The following is a 20,280-nucleotide window of genomic DNA, read 5'->3' as shown; positions in this document are numbered from 1 at the left end:
TGCTCCAATGGAGAAATGTGAAATGAGTGTAAATGTACCAAATGAACAGCATGCAGCCTCTCGAACCGATACTTCCTGGTCGAGATTTACGGCTTTCAGAATGCATTGTCTGTCTAAAAATGTGTTTCATATGTTCACCTATGGCCTATTCAAAAGAATATGAATTTTCACATTCTTATGAATAGATTAACTTTTTTATTTATGATTTCTTTTTAATTTTGCATATACACTACCTGTCAAAAGTTGTCGAACACCTACTCATTCAAGGGTTTTAATTTATTTTTACTATTTTCTCCATTGTTTAATAATAGTGAAGACATCAAAACTATGAAATAACACATATGGGATCATGTAGTAACCAAAAAAGTGGAAAACAAATCAAAATATATTTGAGATTCTTGAAATACCCACCCTTTGCCTTGATGACAGCTTTAAACACGCTTGGCATTCTCTCAACCAGCTTCATGAGGTAGTCACCTGGAATGCATTTCAATTAACACGTGTGCCTTAAGTTAATTTGTGGAATTTCTTTCCTTCTTAATGCATTTCAGCCAATCAGTTGTGTTGTGACAAGGTGGGGGGGGGGGGGGGGGGGGTGTACAGAAGATAGCCCTATTTGGTAAAAGACCAAGTCCATATTGTGGCAAGAACAGCTCAAATAAGCTAAGAGAAACAATAGGCCATGATTACTTTAAGACATGAAGGTCAGTCAATGCAGAATGTTTCAAGAACTTTGAAAGTTTCTTCAAGTGCGGTCACAAATACTATCAAGCGCTATGATGAAACTGGCTCTCATGAGGACCACCACAGGAATGGAAGACCCAGAGTTACCTCTGCTGCAGAGGATACGTTCATTAGAGTTACCAGCCTCAGAAATAGCAGCCCAAATAAATGCTGCACAGAGTTCAAGTAACAGACACACCTCAACATCAACTGTTCTGTGTGAATCAGGCCATCATGGTCGAATCCTGCAAAGAAACCACTTCTAAAGGACACCAATAAGAAGAAGAGACTTTCTTGGGCCAAGAAACACGAGCAATGGACATTAGACCGGTGGAAATCTGTCCTTTGGTCTGATGAGTCCAAATTTGAGATCTTTGTGAGACACGGTGTGGGTGAACAGATGATTTCCGCATGTCTATTTCCCACCGTAAAGCATGGAGGAGGAGGTGTTATGGTGTGGGGGTCCTTTGCAGGTGACACTGTCTGTGATTTATTTTGAATTCAAGGCACACTTAACCAGCATGACTACCACAGCATTGTACAACGATACCCCATCCCATCTGGTTTGTGCTTAGTGGGACTATCATTTGTTTTTCAACAGACCAATGACCCAACACACCTCCAGGCTGTGTAAGGGCTATTTGACCAAGAAGGAGAGTGATGGAGTGCTGCATCAGATGACCTGGCCTCCACAATCACCCGACCTCAACCAAATTGAGATGGTTTGGGATGAGTTGGACCGCAGAGTGAAGGAAAAGCAGCCAACAAGTGCTCAGCATATGTGAGAACTCCTTCAAGATTGTTGGAAAAGCATTCCAGGTGAAGCTGGTTGAGAGTGTGCTAAGCTGTCTTCAAGGCAAAGGGTGGCTATTTGAAGAATCTAAAATCTAAAATATATTTTGATTTGTTTAACACTTTTTGGGTTACTACATGATTCCATATGTGCTATTTCATAGTTTTGATGTATTTACTATTATTCTACAATGTAGAAAATAGTTTTTTTTTATTTAAAAAGGAAAAACCCTTGAATGAGTAGGTGTTCTAAAACTTTTGACCGGTAGTGTACATATAACTAACTCACTGGTACACATAGATTTGTGTCATTATTTTGAAAGTTTACTTTGTTTATAACTTTTCACACACTCAGGTCCCCGTAACATCCTGGTTCGACGACATGGCCGACACAGAGCTACTAGATCTCATCCCATTCTTCGAGAGACTAAGCAAAGTGGAAGATGTCTACGATATTCTCAAGCAGCAGAGGACTGCAAGCTAGTACGTAATAAGACACTGGCTGCAACTTTTCACCACATAGGGGCCATAGAGGAAGCTGGTGTGCAACAGGCTTCAAGTTTCTTCCCACTAGAAGGACCTGCTAGTGTCTCTCGGTCATTGTCATCCTCCAAATTCCATTCACACAAAACGTGATAGAGAGGCCACTCAGTTTGGCACAGAGACGGAACAATGAGGAACTGCTTCATGGCAAACATTGAAAAGAATGGTATCAGTTATTCTTTCACATTCGATGCAGTAATCACCTCTTGGTTAGGACTTTTCGCCCTGAAGACAAGGTTAAGCGAAGCCCTTTTTTCATGGAACGGTGATCATTTAAGCAGGCGATAATGTCCTTTTCGTAAACTAATTGGGGAATACGATATACAAAACAAAGGGGTTTCATCTTGAGATCAAGATAACTCAACCCCTTCCCACGTTTTAATATATTTTACCCAACATGCCTAAGTAAGGGCATACTTAACAATAATCATTAAAAGATGATTGTTTCCTAAAATATCCTGCTGTACCACAAGTATAATGTTAAAGAAAATGTCATCCCCTTTTAACTGAACATTATATCATGTGTTTTTTGCAACATGAGATACTATTTTTGGAAATGATTCACTACGACATACACACTCGTGTGTGTGTGTGTGTGTGTGTGTGTGTGTGTGTGTGTGTGTGTGTGTGTGTGTGTGTGTGTGTGTGTGTGTCAAGGATGTATGAGTATGACGAAGGATGGACTATGTAGCAACACACAGAAAGCATGCATTCAGACGAAGAGGTTTGAGTTTGGTCAGTGTACAGTTATGCTGTCTGTTAGTAATCATGCTTAAAATACTGGAATCACATCAGTCAAGGATTATGATGAACCATTTATCCATTATATCAGATAAGTGTTTACACCCCGTTTGAAATGTAATACACGCACAAAATACCTTAATAATAATTTGTCCATCATCCACTTAAGGACATTATCAACTGAAGGGTGTATTGTCCTTTGTCCTGGAGCCTTTTCAGGAGGATGTAACATTACAGAACGTTCAGATATAAATGGATCATGTGGAACAGAAACTAATGTCTGTCAGATAGAATATAGAATTGTGGCAGCTCTATTCATTCTATTTCTATCTGCACCATTCCGTGAGTTTCACCTCCCTGAATACACCTCTGAATAGGCAATAGTCTACATGTACAGTACATACGGAAAGTATTGAGACTCCTTGACTTTTTCCACATTTTGTTACGTTACTGCCTTATTCTATATTTGATTAATTGATTCATTTTGATTTTAAAATATCCTCAACAATCTACACACAATACCGCATAATGACAAAGCAAATCGTTTTTTTTTTACATTTTTCAAATGTATTACAAATAAATAACAGAAGTACCTTATTTACATAATTATTCAGACCCTTTCCTATGAGACTCGAAATTGAGCTCAGGTGCCAGGGCCTTGTTCAGGGAGTTAACCAAGAACCCGATTGTCACTCTAGTTCCTCTGTGGAGATGGGAGAATCTCCCAGAGGGACAACCATCTCTGCAGCACTCCACCAATCAAGCCTTCATCGTAGAGTGGCCAGAAGGAAGCCACTCCTCAGTAAAAGGCACATTTTACATTTTACATTTAAGTCATTTAGCAGATGACAGCGGGCTTGGAGTATTTCAGGTCTAATATACAGAATGATGGTCAGACCTACAAGTACCAATATGGATACCTGGTGAGATTACTTTTGTACAGCTATCAGTATTTAAGTAGTTGTTTAAAAACTTTTTTAAACCATGTTTATTTTACCTATGTGAAAGATGTCATGTTTTATGTCGTAGATTAACTGATATTGACTTAATAAAATTTGCTAACTTTTAATAATTCTAGTACGGTGTCCAGGTTGGGAAATGGTTTGAAATCCATATGCTGGAGTTGTATGTGTGAAATTTGGTTTTAACAAGCAAAATGTATGCTTCTGTTCTTTCAAGTACTTGAACTAGACTTTTTTATAAGCAATATCATATTGCAAGTCTAACGTGATGCTCATTTAACCTGTCCAGTCAGTTGAGTGGGTTGCCTTTTCATAGCTCCTTGTAATCATGCCTTGTGACAATCTTAATTTTCTTCATGACACTTCCTGACGTGTTTGCTTGTGCGTGTACGTGACTAGGTCTCTGTGCATGCGGATCTGCGTTACCTTAAAAATACAATTCAGCAATAATTTGACAAGATCTACGTCTTTAAATATAAAAAATATATTAATGACTATAATTATTAGCTTTTTTTTTTACTGCATGCAACAAGAGCATTAACATCCATGTACTGTAAAGAAACTGAAACTGCTGATTAGTTATAAGAAAGAACTCTAAAACGTTTTGTACTTTCTCACAATAAAGCATGATTTGTCGAAAGAGGTAATATCTCACTACAATGAATGATGCATACACCAATAGTACATACACCAATAGCACCAATAATAAACCATTATGTCAATTGCAGGGGGTGTTGGAAACAAATGAAATGAAAAAGAAAAATGGAAAATGTACCTGACTTAATATTAGGAAGGTATTCTCATTGTTTTGTACTCTCAGTGCAAGTACCCATTATGGGCTAAATATTGAAATAGGATCCCAGTGATTTTTCAGACATTTGCATAGAACATTCATTCATATTTATGGCAGATTTGCAAGCAGATTCCACTCAAACACAGATCTCAAGTCAGGATTCAGCAACTAGTCTGCAATCAATTGCATTCTCCAACTGTACTTTAGGGCATATTTATATATTAAATTACATTTTATGGATTGAGCACATGCTCTTATTTAGAGAGACAATTGAGTCAACTCTGTACTTACTGTATGTTGGTTGACAATTGAATGTACCTACTGTAACGGCTTTCCTCCTCCTCTTCATCAGAAGAGGAGCAAGGATTGAACCAAAATGCAGCGGAGTTTGAAGACATAATTTATTAAAGAATAACACGAAAACACGAACTTGACTAATCTAACAAAAACAACAAACGGTGTAGACAGACCTGAACGACGAACTTACATTAAACACGAGAACGCACGAACAGGGAAAAATAGCCTACACATAAAATGACGATGTACAACACAAACCGAACAGTCCCGTATGGTGCGACAAACACTGACACAGGAGACAACCACCCACCACGAACACTGTGAAACCAACTACCTAAATATGACTCTTAATTAGAGGAACGCCAAACACCTGCCTCTAATTAAGAGCCATACCAGGCAACCCATAAACCAACATAGAAACAGAAAACATAGAATGCCCACCCAAACTCACGTCCTGACCAACTAACACATACAACAAACTAACAGAAATAGGTCAGGAACGTGACACCTACAGCCTTTGAAGATGACATTGTTTCTAGGCATTGTTTCAAGTGAGTTGGGAATTGGGAATAATTACACAAATCTTTCAATTACTTATTATTATCTTTGACACAAACTAGTAACTGCCTTTTTAAAGACACGGAAATATCTTCAAATTCTAACCCTTACCATTACAATTTCACATTCGAATATGAACACAAACATATTGGTGGATAAGATATATCGATCCATCTCATTCTGATGTTGATACTGCATCAAGATGATACCGCGTCTTGTTGAAGATGAGGAGTATGTTATGTACAGTATGTTCTAGTCAAGCAAAAAGGTTAAACAGGTTTCCGCAATAAGACAAATATTTGTCTTCATGTATGCATTGCAAAATGCATGTTTTGTATGATGATATTAGTGTCAACACACAGTAGATATCTTGTATTTCATTATTTGAAAATGTTGGAACTAATATCCCTCTATAGTGTTGATTCATACTATATCGAGTGATGGAATTTACTGGGAAACATCTTATGTTTGCTAATTCAATAATATCTTGGGCATGACTGTCACGCCCTGACCTTAGTTATCTATGTTTTCTGTATTATTTTGGTCAGGGTGTGACGTGGGTGGGTATGCTTGTTTCTCTTGTCTAGGGTTTTTGTATGTCTAGGGGTGTTTGTAAGTCTAGGCATATTGTAGGTCTATGGTGGCCTGAATTGGTTCCCAATCAGAGACAGCTGTTTATCTCTGATTGGGGATCCTATTTAGGTTGCCATTTTTCCTTTTTTCGTTTTGTGGGTTCTTGTCTATGTATAGTTACCTGTTTCAGCACTCTTTGGTATAGCTTCACGTTCGTTTTGTTATTTTGTTTGTTCTGTGTTTTTTCTTCATTAAAATAATGTATACATATCACGCTGCGCCTTGGTCTCATCACTATGACGAACGTGACAATGACATTTGTTTGTGAGTTTTGTTTTATCTTGAAATTGAATAATAAACAATGGTTGATTGAGTAGGGAAAGACGATATACTGTATTGGAATGCAACTGCATAAATACTATGATGTAGGTTCAATTGAATTGGGGATAACCAGTGACCCTCAGTTAGCTATAGTAACTAACTATAGTAGCAATAATAGCCTCAAGTGTTCCATTGAGTGTTCCGTTGATTGAAGAATCGCAATGTTGCGTCTCTGGTGTTGAAAACTCTAGTCAATTTAGATAGCTAGCAGTAGCTAGCAGGCACATTGAGCAGGCAGGCCAATTTAGCTAAATAAGCTTATCAAGTCACTGGCAAGTGGCGACGTGTGTTCAAATCAAAATCAAATCAAACTGTATTTGTCACATGCGCCAAATACAACAAGTGTAGACCTTACCGTGAAATGCTTAACCAACAGTGCAGTTCAAGAAGAGTTAAGATAATATTGACCAAATAAACTAAAGTAAAACATAATAAAAAGTACCACAATAAAATAACATTATTTTAAAACGTTCTCACTATATAGTACACTATGAAACACTGTCTAGCGAATCATGTTACAAAACAGGTCGCGGCAGGAGATGCTCAAGATGCTCGCAATTCGTAAATGGGTTTTGAATTTTAGCAATTGGGATGCGGGTGCGCATCGTCTCAATTCTCATTTTACCCAAAACAGTGGCAGACTTGAGTGATCACTATCAAACACATAAGCAAGTTGCCACTCCATAAAGGGCATAAGGGCCAAGTGTTCTTCCAACATAACATTGGCGAAATGTTGTCTTAAATAAACAAGTCTGAGTCCGAAGCGTTGCTTAATGTGCAAGAGGCTACACTTGGATAGAACGCAATCAGCGCAGCTGTTTCTCTGCGCATGAGAATTCTCACTGGCATTACCATCTTGTGTTATTGGGCAAGCACCCTCAGCAGAGTTGACAAAAAACGGAAGCATCCGCTTTTCAGGGGAAAAAAACAAAGAGGAAGGAGCGAAGCCTGAAAACCAGTCCTCGCTCATGCATTTATATTACATCTGCTACGTTAGGTTCGTGGGTACGTAGGCATGATTGTAATTAAACCCCAACCCTCATGTACATCATGACGACATCAGTTACACAAATCTCACAAAACTCTGTTTGGAATACACTGACTTTATGACCACTGGGATAAATGTTTCTGACTAATATTGTTGCCACATACAGTGTATTCAGAAAGTATTCATACCCCTTGACTTATTCCACATGTGTTACAGCCTGGTTTCAAAATGTATTAAATAAACTCTCACCCATCGCCACACATTACCCCATAATGACAAAGTGAAAACATGGTTTTAGAAATTCTTGCCAACGTATTAATAGTGAAATACAGAAATATTGAATTTACATTAGTATTCACACCCCAGAGTCAGTACTTTGTAGAAGCACCTTTGTGTAACGATGTGCGCTGAGAGTCGGGAAACAAGTTCAGGGAGTGTTTTAATAAATAATCGTAACATAATACAAAACAAGAAACAGAAACAATGACGCCTTGTGAACAGGGGCGAAAATCTGATATCAACCTTGGAGGGGACAATTACATGACATTTTCTCAAGAGCAATTCCTGAGGGGGACACCAAAAGTAGTGCTGTAACACAGCCTACGTTGTAATATGTTAAATGTATATTGAGGAACCATAATTACTACTACTGGATAATTGATAGGTACAGTAGTTAACTGAAGGGTTGTCCCAACTTGTTTAAATCATTATAATACTACTACTAATAATAGTTATAGCAGTGTTCCTTATCAGTCCAGTATGTATGCAGGTATTCATACTTACAACCAGCAATATCAAGAAAGGCCAGTAGGCGGCAATGGTACTGTACACTGTATGGGAGCAGTTTTCATAAATACAATGAACATGGTGTGATCTCATCGTAAAGAATCTCCATCACAAAGTTGGTCTCCGTATTGAATTGACCTTTTAATTTGACTCTGTGATACATTTATATAGTCATTAAATATGTGCACCTGGCCTGAGTCTACTACAATATCTTTACAAGAACAAAAAGCTTAAAATAAGTACAGTTCTAAAAGCAAAATAACTACTTCAATGAAAACCCCCCCAAAAAAAAAAAAAATATCCTTCAGTCAGTGTCTCAACTCTTCAAACAGCAGCTATGGACAAGTATGTCACACAAAGTATGCAATTTTAAATGAAATAAATAATTTGTAAGTGTACTGTCATGTACTAAAAACTACTAAACAAAAGAACAAATATCAATTACACCAGGGGTTCTCAAACAGGGGTCCATGGACTAATTGCAAGGTGTCCGTGAAATAAAAAAAAGTGTAATGAACGTATTCAGTACCACAAGGTTTCCAGTAAGTTTACATATAATATAGAGGGGGTGGAGGTCCCTGAGGACCGCTCAAAACCATGCCTGCCTTGCCTCAAAATATGCAGGGGTTCCAGTACCCAAAAAAGGTTGAGAACCACTGCTATACACATTACTGAACAAAAGAACCGAACATGTGTTTGCGGGTTTCAATGGATCCAACAAATTGCTGGCAGATATTTTCCCTCTTGAGACTGTCCAGCCTGTCTTTATGTACATTACAGACAACTACGCTGTTCAGTCTCTCTTGGCCCATGCTAGCCCGTAACCAAGTCTTTAACCTGCGGAGCGCACTGAAACTCCTCTCAGCCTCACATGAAGACACTGGCACCACAAACAAAATTCTGATTAGCACCTCAACTTGGTCAAACAACCCCCGCACCTCCACTGGAAGCCTCCTGAGGACCTCTGCCTCTCAACTGCTGCTACAGGGGTATTTGTTGTGAAAGAGAGGGATCTGCACTGAAAGAGAATCTATGTTCAGCTCAGGGTACTGATCTAGAGACTCATCCAACTCCCCCGTGAGAAGCGCTCTTTCCAACTTTTGCAGGACGTTTAGACTGTCCTGGTCCAAACAGTCGCCAAACTGAACCTCCACACCATCCAACACTTAAAAAAATTCTGCCCTATAGTGATCCACTGCTTTGCCAGCAAATCATCTTGAGTGCGTCTCAATGGATTCAATGGATTCAATAGAGTCAATCAAAGTTGTTGCTTTCTCATACAGTGCAAGGTAGCTTTCGTCATTTCTCTTGCCCCTAAGAGATGACCGCACACACTCGACTGCAGCCTGCATACCAGAGGCAGTCTGAGTTTTCTTCTGCAGTGAAATGTTTAGACATTCAAGCTCTCCAAGAACAGCAGAGGCAAGTGTGAGGCCCAACACAGTCTTGCCTTTGCTGAAGTGCTCGAATAAGCCACTGGCAGTTGAAGCTGTCTTGGATGCAGTTTTTGCCATCTCCTCTAGGCTGCTGAGTACCCGCTCATACTGCCCTAGCACAGCTCTAATAGCAGTATTCCGCACAGTCCACTTTGTTGGACATAGGGGTTTCAGGGTGGTCAGATTTGTATCTTTGGACGTGACAATTGATTCAAACATGCTCTTAAACTTTCCTGACTGGCCATGGAGGACACCTAACTGATGGACCCAAGAAAGGGAATCCCGGATCAGTGGGGAGGCTGAGCAGCCAGCCTGTGTAATCAGATTTACACAGTGTGCTCCACAATGGACATAGAGGGCTAATGGCTGCTGCCTCCTCACAATTGCCTGTGCACCTGTGTATTTTCCTGCCATGTTTGAGGCACCATCGTAACTCTGCCCACGTAAGCCAGACATGGGCAAATTGAGCCTCAACAACACATCAGTTGCTACTTTCGCAATGCCCTCGCCTGTTGTCTCCGACACCCTGTATAGCCCAATAAACTCCTTGTGAGGGACAAGGTCATGGTCAACATAACGCAGACAGACACTCTCCTGTTCAGCACCAGAGACATCTTGAGTACCATCAACAATTAATGAAAATTGTACAATCGGAAGAGACCTAATCTCAGCTGCAATGCCTCAAATGACTGTATTGGCCATGATGTTCAGAATTTCATTCTGTGCTTTGGGGCCTGTGTACATTGTGGTACGCTCTGTTAACCACTTCAGTAAAATGGGATCATCCTCTTCTGCCCCGAGTTTCAAAAGCTGGTATAAATTCCCACTGTCATCCGTGTGGCCTCAAGGCTTGTCCCTGTCTTACTACATGCCGCACCGAACTAACAATTTTCATCAAGCAATGTCTTGCGTCCTCCTGCTGTTTACCCCACGCGCTGGATAACTGGACACTGATTAGATTTAGCTGGTGTGCTGTTACAGTTACAAAGTGGAGGTGGGTTTGGCAGTTTTGATGTGCTGTGAATTTTTCAATGGCTTTTCTCCAGCTCCTAAATCCTGCACTAATGAAGGCAGCATCTGCTCTTTGGCCAAAAGATGGCTGGCTTGAAAACCCTTGGCTACAGTGAAAACACAACACTCCTTTTATTGATGTATTATAATGTAGCCAGGGGAAATCGCAAAACCATCTCTCTTGAACCGTCAACACTCTGTTGGCAAGAGTTTGCGGTTCTATAAATTGTGGGTGTGGCTGATATGGTTTTGTGCCATCACTGAGGTAACTGGACGATGCTGTGCCACTGTCCCCTATACTGGTGCTGCTGGCAACAAGGGTGACACCTGGTTCTGCCGTGGCTGTGACACTGTCCTCTGAAGTCTCTCTCCTTGGCTCTTTCCCTTTCACCACCCTCACTGACTCACAGTCTGTCTCCTAGAAAAGAAATAAGGTGTCTGCTGTACTCCTAACTACCGGTACCCAAAACTACACAATTAATCACAAACAGCAATACCATTGCCTTTAACAAATCTTAGTTTAGTCACCAGTTTAAGTTGAGTGGGGGTATCCATGGCATTTTCCAATTATGTCCCTATTTTACAAATAAAAAAAATTGAGAACCTTTCATAATGTTGCCAAACAAACACTCAACAAACTTACCTGAGACTCCCTGTCTCTGCCAGTCTGTCCCTGCATATCTGTCCCCAGCTCTGCTGTCTGTGTGCCATCTGTTGCCTGCTCTGCCTAATGACATCATTGTGAAACATTTCCATTAGCATTTCACTTCTTTCTTATGAACATTTTATCAACTCGTCTTTGAGATATTAGGCTACTAGAGTTCTTACTTTGCGTTTTGGTGTACTGAAAAATACTGTCCGTCTTTTTACTTTTTTCTGAAATGTTTCTACCTGGCTGGCCGGTCTAGCTGCACACACACACATTTACACAACACATGCTGCAACCTTTTGTAATTTTAACATAGTTTGTTTCATATTGGCTGGCTTCCAACAATTGATGAATTTGCAAAGCTAGCGAGCACCAATTCCGTTTCTGTGGTGTTTGCTATAATCTTTGCTACCTGGTTAAATAAAGGTGGGAAAAAAAGATAATACACTAGCGACAATTTAGCTTTTGCAACGAGACCATTAAATATATTTAAGACAATGGTATAAGAGAGTGTAGTTCTGTTCAGTTTGGACTTCAGTTTATCGCTAACCTTATCACAGGGACTTTGAAACACTACAGCTGCATGCTAATCTTGGAATAAACTGACGATAGCAAATATTACATCTTTGACGACGCCACATAAATGGAATTGGTACTAGCTGGCTTGATCGTTAATGTTTGCTTTAGTTTGCGCGTTAGCTCTGCAAATTCAGCTAGTGTGTGAACCCTGCAACATTAAAAAAATATATACATTGCTATGGCGCGATTGACTGGATTACCTCACGTCAGTTACGTACATTGAGTGCCTTTCGGACAGTAGATACGAACCCTCTATTACCTTGCAAGCTAAAGAACTGGCAGTGGATCAAACCATTGTGAGGCAAAAGGCGGGGGGGTCGCAATCTTGTGAAACTTAAAAACGCGCTATTAAGTGTCTATAATCAGCACAAGTGCTTTCATTGCGTATTATTAATATTGTTGAAATTACATAGTTATGTTTACAGTGATATATTGGGGGGGACAAGTCATATTTTTCCCAGGATGGGGGGGTCGTGTCCCCCCCGTCCCCCCTGGGATTTCCGCCTATGCTTGGGAAGGAACCAAAGAGAGTGACATATATAGGGCAGGTAATCAAGGAGGTGATGGAGTCCAGGTGAGTGTCATAATGCACATAATGCGACTCACAGCTGTGAGTCTTTCTGGGTAAGTCTCTATAAGAGCTTTCCACACCTGGATTGTGCAAAATTTGCCCGTTATTCTTTTCAAAATTATTCAAGCTCTGTCAAATTGGTTGTTTATTGTTGCTAGACAACCATTTTCAGGTCTTGCCATAGATTTTCAAGTAGATTTTAGTCAAAACTGTAACTCAGCCACTCAGGAACATTCATTGTCTTCTTGGTAAGCAACTCCTGTGTATATTTGGACTTGTGTTTAAGGCTATTGTCCTGCTGAAAGGTGAATTTATCTCCCAGTTGTCACGCTCTGACCTTAGAGAGCTTTTTATGTCTCTATTTTGGTTTGGTCAGGGTGTGATTTGGGTGGGCATTACATGTTCTTTTTTCTATGTTTTCTATTTCTATGTTTTGGCCGGGTATGGTTCTCAATCAGGGACAGCTGTCTATCGTTGTCTCCTGAGTGTATGTAAACTTCTGACCCACTGAATGTGATGAAAGAAATAAACGCTGAAATAAATCATTCTCTCTACTATTCTGACATTTCACATTCTTAAAAAAAAGTGGTGATACTAACTGACCTAAAACAGGGAATTATTACTAGGATTAAATGTCAGGAATTGTGAAAAACCGAGTTTAAGTGTATTTGCATAAGGTGTATGTAAACTTCCGACTTCAACTGTAACAGTTCACCACCACTTTAAACATTTGGATAATAAAGCATTTAAAGGCTGACATTGGTTGATTTTAATACTTCTGACAGCCAACACTCTATCTCCACCCTTAAGTTTTGGACTTTTAAACATTTCCAGAAGACAGGGATTATTAGAACCTACTGCAGGCCTAAAACCTATGGGTGCAAACAATGTTTCCATTATAGGCTATTAGCAGGACAATAGACTCTCCAACCTTTACAAAAGGATAGCTTGGCTTGTTGTGAAAGAAAAAATCCTTGCAGTGTATTATGTACTCTAAAGTTTAAAATGTCTAACTCCAAATCTCATGCAACCGCAAAATGTCCGATAAAGGATATCCTGTACAGTATTTCTTCATCAACACCTTTATGCTTTCGTGAATAAAATGATAAAAATACACTTTCAAAATGCAGATGTTTATTTCATCTATCAGCAGGACAATAGACTCTCTTCCCGAGTTTAGGAACTTTAAATAAATGAATGGATTCATAGCGAATTACTATGAGAATAAATATCACTGAATGACAGCATAGGGACTGGTCTTGATAAATCAGATGTTTATTTTGAAATGTTCTTCCAAATATTTAGCTTTTCACAATATTTAAAACATTCAAATTCATGAATTATTAGCCTACATGTTGCGGTTCATCTGATGAAGTTGCACATGGGCCTATTTATATCATGAATATGAATTCAGAGGGCAAAAATAATTTGAATATTAAAGCATTAGACCTCTCACTAAAGATGTCAGTCATACAAATGTTATACTTAAATCCAAACTGATTCTCTAGCAAATTAGTATGTCTCACCCCATGTTCAAGAATGTCCCTTTTCCCTTTATTCAGATTACAACCACTCACTTTCAGTTATTTGAAAACAAAATAACACAAATATTGTGGTTTAACTCAAATATACTAATTGATGAAAAAACGTTATTTTTCGATAAAATGCTTAAAGGTATACTCTTTGTAAATAATATCATAAATATGACTGGTGGAGTTATGTCACACATGCAGCTACCACAATAATATGGAAATGTCTGTCCTACCCAAAATTATAACCAACTAATTTCAGCATTACCGCAAAAATGGAAGAGGCAAGTGGAAAGGGGGAAAAAGTAATCCCCAAGTCGAACAATATTTTACCGACATGTTTAATTATTCAATGCTCCCTTTTCTCTATGCTGGAGTTCTTTTAAGAATACAAAAGAATCCATGCAGCCTTTATGGTGTCACGTTCCTGACCTTGTTTTCCTTTTGTATAGTTGTGTTTAGTGGGTCAGGACATGAGCTGGGTGGGCAGTCTGTGTTGTTTGTTCTATGTTAAGAGTCAGGTTTTTATTGACCTTGTATGGCTCTCAATCAGAGGCAGGTGTTTTCATTTTCCTCTGATTGAGAACCATATATAGGTAGGTTGTTTCACATTGTTTGTTTGTGGGTGGTTGTATCTCGTGTCTGTATGTCTACCACACGGGACTGTTTCGTTTGTGTTTCATATAGTCTGTTCCTGTTCGTGCGTTCTTTGTTTATTGTAAGTTCTCAAGTCCAGGTCTGTCTACATCGTTTATTTGTTTTGGTAGTTTGTTAAAGTGTTTTCGTGTTTCGTCTATCATTTAAATAAATCATTATGTCATATCGCAACGCTGCGCTTTGGTCCAATCCCTACTCCTCCTCTTCGGACGAAGAGGAGGAGAACAACCGTTACAGATGGGCTATCAGCAGGACAATACTTGTCACGATCGTCTTCTTGAGAGAGAGTGGACCAAGGTGCAGCGGGTGATGAATACATAACGATTTATTTCAAACAGACGAAACACTGACAAAACACTAGAACAAACTACAAAACAATAAACGAAGGCAACAGACCTGAAACAAACGAACTTACATATAGACGAAGGACGCAAGAACAGGAACAGACTACCTAAAACGAACGAACAAAACGAAACAGTCCCATGTGGATTACACAGACACAGGAACAATCACCCACAAACAAACAGTGAGAACAACCTACCTTAATATGACTCTCAATCAGAGGAAACGCCAAACACCTGCCTCTAATTGAGAGCCATACCAGGCAACCCATTAACCCAACATAGAAAACACATAACATAGACTACCCACCCAAACTCACGCCCTGACCAATTAAACACATACCAAACAACAGAAAACAGGTCAGGAACGTGACAATACTCTTACTGAGTCCACCAATTGCATCGTTTTCTAATCACATCTGGATGGATCCATAATGAATTACTATGGGTATAAATGTCACTGAATGACAGAAATGTTGGAATAAAGTAGGCTAATGAAGGCAACATTGTTGCTTACTGAAACTCCTAAAGTCATCCAATTGTTATAATAGGATTTGAAGCAATAGTCTAACTGTGTGTGGTCAACTATTTCAGCACCGTTTCATGCTGATGCATTGGTCCAGAGCCAGGCTGTATTGACGAAGAGTCAGGGGGAGAATGACGCATTGAAGAGGGCGAGGAACGAGGTGAGAGTCACGATCCATGCCAGGCACACCTGTGAGCTCTGGAACTCTACCTCCGACAGGCAGAGTCAACATACCTGGCGGGTTCTTCAGCTCGTCGGTTCACCCTGACATTTCCATTCCTCTTCTGACAACAGAACTTGACCAACTGCTCACAAGGCACAGCAAGGGCCATCCGGACCGTTATGCTGTTCTGCTATTCCAAGGATGTGTAACCGAAGAGAGACACCGAATACCAACTGGGATGGGTCCCGAGGCAAATGTGGCTTACCAGTGAACTTCCAGGTTTTCATCATTAATACTGTGTCTCAGAAGTTCCTGTCCATGATTGATGCAACCCGAAAAGCATTGAAGGCAGAGTTAATGAGTACTTGAGGTCACCGAGAAAGTCTGGACATGGCCTGCTCTCACTTATGTCAGGAATTAGGCACTTTACCATGTTTACTATGTACTGTAGGCTATGTTTACTTGTCAGACTGCACAGTAGTCTAATAAACATATGCATTTTGAAATAGTTTTGAAATAAAATCGAATTCAATAACATATTTCTACCACAGTAGATGCTGTGTTTTTGGTTGATGGCCAACATTAAAAACAGTCAAATGCGTTTGTGAATTCAATCATTTTATTGTATAATTTTTTAAGGCTCCTTTCTCTTCTCTGTGCTGGAGTTCTTTTAAGAATAAAGTAGGCTAATGAAGGCAACAAATTGTTGCTTACTAAAACACCCAAAGTCATCCAATTGTTATAATAGGATTTGAAGCAATAGCCTAACTGTGTGTGGTCAACTATTTCAGCACCGTTTCACGCTGCTCTGAGACAAGCATGGGGGCTGGTATTGATAAATCAATGACATTTTTATTTTCACTGAATCTGCATTTGGGTATTGGTTACACTACAATTAGAGTGTGGAAATGTTAGGATTATTTTCCTCTTCACTCGCAGTAACTTAGTAGCCTACTCCCGACTGGTCAAATTGTACAGCTCAATATTTTCCTCACGGAAACCCTGAGGGTTTCATTCATTTTTCTTGGAATAGAAACACCATAATATTAATCGAATGAATTAGGCTACATTTATTAAAATCAATCCCATATACTATTTTCTTACAAGAAAGGTTAAAAATGCTCTAGTACAGCCAATATTAAAAAAGGTCAAATGTTTACTAGCCTACCTAGTTAAATAAAGGTGAAATAAAAATACAAATAAAAAAACTTATAACAGAGATAGATCTGTGTTGGGCTTTCATGATTCCTCCTGGTCTTCAAATACTTTGAAAATAATGAAGTTTACTCTGAAACATGTATACATGTTTCATGGATGTATACTTGCAGATGGATCCCGGAAAGGTGAGAGCGGTGGTGGATTGGCCCCATATGTCCGGAGTGCAGGGATTTGCACATTTCTATCGCCACTTTATCCGGGGTTACAGCACCCTGGCTTCCCCCCTTTCTGCACTCACCTCTCCCAAGGTTCCATTCACGTGATCCCCAGCTGCTGACCGGATGTTCCTGGACCTCAAGCACCGCTTCACCACAGCTCCCATATTAGTCCATCCTGACCCGTCCCGTCCCGTCAGTTCGTGGTGGAGTCCAATGCTTCGGATGTCAGAGTGGGGGCTGTTCTGTCCTAGCATTCTGCCCTGGACCTTAAGCTGCATCCCCGCGCCTTCTTCTCCCATCGTCTTAACGCCACGGAGAAGAATTACGATGTGGGAAATCGTCAGCTTCTCATGGTGAAGATGGCATTGGAGGAGTGGAGGCACTGGTTGTAGGGGGCGGAACAGCCTTTCATTGTGTGGACGGATCACAAGAACCTGGAATTCCCATCGGACCCTGGCCTTTGTGTGACAACGCTTTTGGTGGCCCACCATGGTCCCTTACGTCTCCGTGTTCGTCGCCGTGCTCAGAATAAGACTCCTCGGCAAACTCCGGCTGGCCTCCTTCAACCACTTCCTGTCCCTCACCGTCTCTGGTCACATATGTCCCTGGACTTTGTCTCTGGTCTCCCCCCATCTGATGGCAACACTGTTATCCTTACAATGGTGGACCAGTTTTCTAAAGCTGCCATTTCATTCCTCTTCCCAAGCTATCCTCAGCCAAGCAGACGTCCCAGCTCATGGTGCAGCACGTCTTCTGGATCTATGGACTTCCGGTGGACATGGTCTCCGACCGGGGCCATCTCCAAGACTCTTAGCCCCTCTGCTGTTCGTCTTCTGTTACCCCGTACCCTCCGTATACATCCCACTTTTCATGTGTCTAGGATTAAACTTATGTCTCACAGCACTTTGTCTCCTGTTTCCAGTCCCACCCCTCTCCCCTGTCTCGACGGCCAACCGGCGTAGACGGTGAGGCGCCTCCTGAAGGTTTGGCCGCGGGGCAGGGGATTCCAGGACCTAGTTGACTGGGAGGGTTATGGCCCGGAGGAGAGGTGCTGGGTCCCTACTAGGGATATCCTGAACACAGCCCTCATCGCTGAGTTCCACCGCCGGAATCCCGGTCAACCAGGTATGCATCAACCAGGTGGCGTCCTTAGGGGGGGGGGGGGGTTACTGTCACACTCTGATCTGTTTCACCTGTCTTTGTGCTTGTCTCCACCCCCCTTCAGGTGTCGCTCATCTTCCCTATTATCCCCTGTGCATTCATACCTGTGTTCTGTTTGTCTGTTGCCAGTTTGTCTTGTCTCATCAAGCCTACCAGCGTGTTTTTCATATTCCTGTTTTCTTGAGCCCCTGTTTTCTAGTTATCCCGGTTTTGATGATTCTGCCTGCCCTAACCCTGAACCTGCCTGCCGTTCTGTACCTTTTGATACTGCCCTGGATTACTGACCTCTGCCTACCCTTGACCTGTCGTTTGCCTGCCACCTGTTTTATAAATATATGTCTGTTATTCGAACTTTCTGGGTCTTATCCTGAGTTGTGATAGCTGTGGGAATCCTAGAGCAAAACAATCGACATGTAGTCTTCTTGAGAGTTATATATTAGTGTGTAACCGAAACTGTTGTGACGTGGCCCTTCCTCGGTGTAGATCATGGCTCCCCCCTTTTCTCACTCTCCTAACCCAGGTTTATTACCTCTGATCGTAAATACCGGGCAGAAACCACCATGCAGTATTGAGGGAGAGAGTTTCCCAGAACAGAGACTTGGCCAAACTCCTAATCCCCAAAATAGGAGAATTAAACAATATTGCTACTTTTGAGAACACTTAAGGGACAGTTATGATGAGTTGTTTTCATTTGATGATCTCATGCAGAACAGGAAACACACATAACGGTATCTCAGGTTTACATTTAAATATTGTGAAAAGTATGTGATTAAACAAACTATTTTGAAAATATGTCATGTGATATTAATAACCTCTTGAAGCTAGGGGGCAGTATTTTGATGTTTGGATAAAAAACGTTCCCAAAGTAAACTGCCTATTTCTCAGGCCCAGAAGCTAGAATATGCATATAATATAATGGCAGATTAGGATAGAAAACACTCTAAAGTTTCCAAAACTGTCAAAATATTGCCTGTGAGTATAACATAACTGATATTGCAGGCGAAAACCTGAGGAAAATCCAACCAGTCAGTGCTGTTTTTCTGAAATTACTCTGTTCCATTGCCTGCCTATCCTCCATTTAAAGGGATATCAACCAGATTCCTTTCCCTATGGCTTCCACGGGGTGTGAACAGTCTTTAGACATAGTTTCAAGCTTTTATTCTGAAAAATGAGCAAGAATGATCACATCGCGTCAGTGGATAGCCAGATGTCCTTAGATTTGGTAATGCGTGCACCACTGGTAGCGAGACCTTTTCTTTCTCGTATTGAAAAGGCTAAATGAGAGTATGGATTTTCATATAAAGATTAACTTGTCAGTGGCCACACCCCCGGGAGCCCTGACATCACATTAGGCGTCATGGACCGCCCTTATCTACTGTTACGTATAAAACCCACTCTTGGTGAAATTCACATCGGACTAAGCAAACCCCAGAATGAGCTGAGGTTGCAAATGTTTGAATTTCTGAGACCAAAAAATTCCCGGGGGACGCTGGTGTGTGAAGTGGTTTAAACTACAACTCTACCAAAGGACAGGACTATACCACATGGAGCATTGGCTACACGGGTGGAAATGGTTCAACTCTGAGACTATCAATCCCTACAGAATAAGAACAAATCTTAGACATATGATTACTAGTCTGCAGCTAGAAATCACGTAAGTCTAGAACGAGAGTACAGACAACCGCCGAAGCATCTGTTCTATGAGAACATTTCTGAATGGTACTCTGAAGGAGCCATTCGAACCACTAAAGACTTTGTGACTTCAATGAAAGTTAACCAGAGAGACTCTGATGAACTCTCCAGCAGACAGACCAGAGAAAAACAGAGAAGACAACAAAGACATCAGGGAGTAAATATGAATTGCAATTTCTTTTCGAATGAGCGGCCGTTCATGGGCAAAGGATTACCATTTCAATTAATATAATTATAGACTGTGTGTAATGAATCCATTTGTCTTTCCCACTCTTTCTCAGTCCCACTCCTTTCTTTTTGTCTACCAAGCTGTCATATCGGCTTAGCCCACTAGGGACTTTCCTATCATTGTTAGTAACCAATATCTACTGTTTGTTTGTTATGTATTTCTGTGATTAGTTAGTTAGTAAATAAATAATTAAGCCAATTTGTATATTGCTGATTCATAATTT

General features: G+C 40.5%; 1 pseudogene; it reads left to right on the top strand.

The window, feature by feature from the left end:
• LOC129821404 (carboxy-terminal domain RNA polymerase II polypeptide A small phosphatase 1-like) overlaps nt 1-6,253 on the top strand; it is a 34,370-nt pseudogene extending 28,117 nt beyond the window's left edge.
• The last annotated feature ends 14,027 nt before the right edge of the window (nt 6,254-20,280 follow it).

This window comes from Salvelinus fontinalis, chromosome 23 (genome assembly GCF_029448725.1).
Source record: "Salvelinus fontinalis isolate EN_2023a chromosome 23, ASM2944872v1, whole genome shotgun sequence".
In the NCBI taxonomy this organism is placed as follows: Eukaryota; Metazoa; Chordata; class Actinopteri; order Salmoniformes; family Salmonidae; genus Salvelinus; species Salvelinus fontinalis.
Note: the sequence above shows the minus strand (reverse complement) of the source record. Positions and strands in the feature narration are given on the sequence as shown.